Source organism: Colobus angolensis, unplaced genomic scaffold, assembly GCF_000951035.1.
Source record: "Colobus angolensis palliatus isolate OR3802 unplaced genomic scaffold, Cang.pa_1.0 Scaffold59, whole genome shotgun sequence".
NCBI classification, from domain to species: Eukaryota; Metazoa; Chordata; class Mammalia; order Primates; family Cercopithecidae; genus Colobus; species Colobus angolensis.
In genome coordinates, this window is record NW_012119487.1 from 6,463,604 (window position 1) to 6,468,467 (window position 4,864).

A 4,864-nucleotide genomic window follows, 5' to 3' on the forward strand; every position below is an offset into this window, starting at 1 on the left:
ATTTTATAAACCCTTTATCCAGGATAGCTTTCTTTATACTTTTGAGGGTGGAATAGTTATTAAGCCAAAATGGTAGCAGATTTAATTTTTCTTATCAATTAGTTGCCTAAGGTTTTTATTTGCCTTTTATAAAGAGTCTTTTAAAAGAGGTAATAAAAATATTGAAACCTTTTTAGAAGCTTCTGCACATAAATAGGCATCCCTGGGTTAGCCTAATTTGGGAGCTTTCATTTTTAAATGCACTTTTTAAAGCGCAATGTTTTTCATTTGGAACATTCCACTGTAATTTTAAAATATCTTTAGTAACATTTCACCATTTTTGTAAGCATTCGCTGTTTCTAGGGCCTAATACTTATACATGTAAATGTAGGCATAGCCAGAAGGGGGAGTATTCAGTTCTTCAGAAATTAAGAATCCCATTTTTACCTTGACCATTTAGATCTCCTTGATCAACTTAGCCAGTGAATTTCTTCCTACCTAACAGTGCAAGAAAAACAACAACAACAATTAAGGGTATAGGACACAAAAAACCTGAAAAATTTCTGAAAGCCGAAAATTAGACCCCCTGCAGAATTGCAATTTACTGTTAGTTCCTGTCTGACACAGTCAGACAGCCAAACAACTAACTGGATGCAAGCAGTTAATTATCAGATCCAATCTGATCCTAGACCCAGTCAGTTTTTGTTGTAAACTCCAGAACACAGTTTGGATAAAAATGTGCTCTAACAAGTTCAGGTAGCTCAAAACACAAATCCATGTAGCTATAGAATCCAAGAGAGCTTACCCATGATTCCCAGTTGCTGTGAGAAAAGAATGAACACAATGGGGTCAGCAGGAACCTTGCTTGGTTACTTGATGCTCCTGGGGGTCACTGGAAGCTCTATTTCAGATGCTACTTCTGACACCATGTATTAAAAGGAAACCTTTGGACAAATGAACAGAGCTTAATTGAGCAAAGGACAGTTTGTGAATCAGGCAGTCCCCAGAACCAGAGTATGTTCAGAGAGACGCTGGTGCTGCCGTGTGGCTGGAGAGGATTTATGGACAGAAAAAGGAAAGTGATGTACACAAAATGGAAGTGAGGTGCAGAAGCAGCCAAACTGGTTACAGTTTGGCATTTGCTTTATTTGAACATGGTTTGAATAGTTGGTCACCTGTGAGTGGTTGAAGTATGGCTGCTGTGATGGGCTAAGACTTGGCTTCTTGTCCCAAGAGTAGGTTATAGTCTGTTTACACATCCAGTTAGGTTACAGTTCACTATGTACAGAAAAGCCTTTAGGCTGAATGTAAAATCTGTAAAAAGGCAGCTTTAGGTAAAACATAATTTACTAGTCCATAACTAAGAATTGGAGCTCTAGTAACTGCTGATAACTCGGTTGCTTGTGCTGATTTAATTCCAGACAAAACATAAGCTTCCAAAATTTCATAAGAAGTCACCACACTATAGAAAGTCTTCAGTCATCCCTTCTTAGCCCAGGACCATGACTCAAATCTGCATTTTGAAACTGGAAGTCTAATAAATCAGGCCAGGGCTTAATATCTTCCATTACCATTGTTCAGTCATGATCATCTATTTAATCAGAACCTTGTAAGAGGGTAGTAGGGTTTAGGAGACTGCACCTTCCAAGTATAATGTTAGGACTACATAATAATGCTTGTTCACAGTTAGTTCAATGGCACACTGACAAATGCTAGGCTTTATGGGCTTGTAAGATTGCTGTCACAGCATGTGGGACATGCAGATAAGTCATGTGACCCAAGATAAGACTTTGGGCTTTTTCAGTAAGAATGCTAGCTACCTCTTCCTCTTGCGGACACCCAGGCATTCTCAGTGCAGTGCTTTCTAGAACTGATAAATAAACTATTGGCCTATAGTTTAATCCCAACATTTTAGCTAATATTTCATTAGCAGCACCTTTATTTTCATAACAAAACAAGTGGAAAGGTTTTCAAAATTGAGATTCCTCAAGACTAGGGGAGAAGTTATAGCTAATTTCAGTTGTTCAAAAGCCTCCTCAAAAGCCTCCTCAGATTCTAAAGACCAGGGAGAGTTATCATGCAATTGCTCATCAAAGGTTTTGCACACTCAGCAGAAGTTGGGATTGATTGTTTTCAATGCCCTACTAATCCCTAAAATTGTCTCAATTGTTTTTCTATAGAAAGTTGTTTGATATGCAAAATTGATTGACTCCTAGACCGTAACACTTTACAGTCTTCAGCTGACAGTAGATGCTTTAATCTATTTTGTGTTGCTGCTTAGTTTCTGAGGCTACCAGTCAATCATCTACACATTGATTAACTGTAGATTCCTCTGGTGGAACAAATTTCTCTAAGTTTTCCTAAAAATAACTAGAGAAAATAGTAGGGGGGAATTATTTGTAGGAATTATTTGCCACAGATATTGGGCTTTTTCGTAAGTAAAAGCAAAAAACATTTAGACTTGCCCACTAGAGGAACAGAAGAAAAAGCAAAACATAGACTAACCACAGAAAAAAATATTTGTAGATGACAGTACCAAAGTTGGAATAGTTACAGGGTTAGGGGCCACAGGAGTTAATGGAACAATAAGTTCATTTATGTCTCCAAGATCTCATGCAAACCTGTATATCTGTATGAAACTTATCTTCCTTCTTTACTAGAAGTGTGGTAGTATAACAGGGTGAATGTCCTTTTTAAGTTATTCCCTTGCTGGCCAGGCTCAGTGGCTCACGCCTGTAATCCTAGCACTTTGGGAAGCCAAGGCAGGCAGATCACCTGAGGTCAGGAGTTTAAGACCAGTCTGGCCAATATGGTGAAATCCTGTCTCTACTAAAAATACAAAAATTAGTCAGGCATAGTGGCACGTACCTGAAGTCCCAGCTACTCAGGAGGTTAAGGCACAAGTATCGCTTGAACCCGGGAGGCGGAGGTTGCAGTGAGCTGAGATCACGCCACTGCACTCCAGTGTGGGCAACAGAGCAAGACTCTGTCTCTAAAAATAATAATAATAATAATACATACATACATACATAAGATAATTATCTTGTTTTCCTTCTTTTTAAATAGAGACAGGGTCTCCCTATGTTGCCCAGCCTAGTCTCGAACTTCTGGGCTCAAGTGATCCTCCTGATCCTCCTGCCTCAGCCTCTCAAAATGCTGGGATTATAGGTGTGAGCCACCATGCCTGGTCCCTTTTCTTCTATAAGGCACATAGTAACCATTTTAGGTGCTCTTTTGTTCAAGGAGCTTCACCAATAGGCCATCTGGAGTACAAAATATAGTAGCCTTTAATTTGCAGAGTAGGTCTCTCCCCAACAGGTGTATAGGAGATACAGGAGAAAGTCAGAATGAAGGTACCTTAGTAAGAGCACCTGTCTGTTTGGGAATCCAAGAGAAAAAGAATAAATGGAGGCTGATCCAAAATACCAACATCTTGTACTCATCAGTTACCAGATGGAAAGCAGGAATTTTCTGAGGAAACTGCAGAATAAGTAGCACCAATATCTACCAGAAAAGCCAAGGATGGAAGTCCTTGACATAGATGGTTTACCACTTCTCACCTCTGAGATTCCCCCAATCTGTCAATTTTGAGCCATTTGCCAACTATTTCCTAGCTGAGGGTTTCATCTTTCTTGGCTTTCCTGACTCTCCGGTCTCTGCAATTTTGGTATCCTCCCGAGTCTCTCTATAGTCCTTCCAGTGCCCTGGTATTTTGCAGTAACAACATTCAGTTTTCTCCTCTTCCTTTGCTATCTTTATACTTTGCCCGGTATAGGGATTATCCTCCTTAGTAACTAATTCTCACTGAAAAGCCAACTGCAGTCTTTAATCTCTGTTGTTCTTCTTTGTCTTATCCCTAAAATGAGTAGTGGCTGCTGCTAGGATTTGAACAATAGTCTGTCCTTGCTATCCTAACACCTTTTCCTTAATTTGGGCTTGGCTAGTCAGCAAGAGAGCAGAGACAAAGTTTGCCAAGATTAGGGAGTGATTTTATCTGCTCCTGGGTCCATGCTAGTAAATTCTGAGAAAGCCTCCACAAACTGCTGCTGGAAATCAACGGAGGACTCATTCTTATTCCAGGTACACCATTGCAACTTCTCCCAACTTACCTTTAGTGGAAAGGCTTCAAGTACTGCTGCTAGCAGCCACTCTGGATAGATCTCTAACGTGCTCAGTTCTGTAGTTGTAGGGCGTGGTAATCAATTTCCTCTGGTCACAGTGCCACCTTAGGTGGTGGATCATCTCCAGGTCCTCAAACAAGCAAAATGGGCTGGTTGCAGGATTCCCCACAAGAGTCAAGTCAGTACACATCCCTATGTGCAGGGCTGTAAACGAAACACAAGCTGTGGAGCATTTCTACAAACTTTTCTGTATCTTCCCAGGGTACAGGAAAAATCCTTTAGATGGATGGTATCGGCAGGAGAGAAGAGCACATAGGCGCTAAATGTTTCCTTTGCATCCAAGGGACCCGGGGGGCTTCTCAGTGGCATCAGATTTGCTGGTGATCTGAGTAAAAAGGGTTGGTTTTCTTTGCATTAAAATAGGAAAAAGGTAGGATTATATGGCATCTTGGTTTGTTTTTCCATACTGGTATATTTATGAACCTAATATCTTTTTGTTTGTCTTTTTCCAAGTAACTCTCCATCCTGCTGCCTTCATACAGGGACATAGTCTTTTATCTGAGTTCTCAATTATTCCAGGATCTTGATTATTTAATTTTATCTTTTTCACTTTCCTAGGTAAATGGTGTGTGGATGAGAAGGGGTCCCTGGAGGTGAAATCTGGTCTAAGGCAAGAAGTGGACTTGGGGATAGGCCAGGGGGCAGTCAATTCTACGTCCTCAAATAGGGCGGTAACTCATTTGCAGCTGGAAAAGTGGCATCCT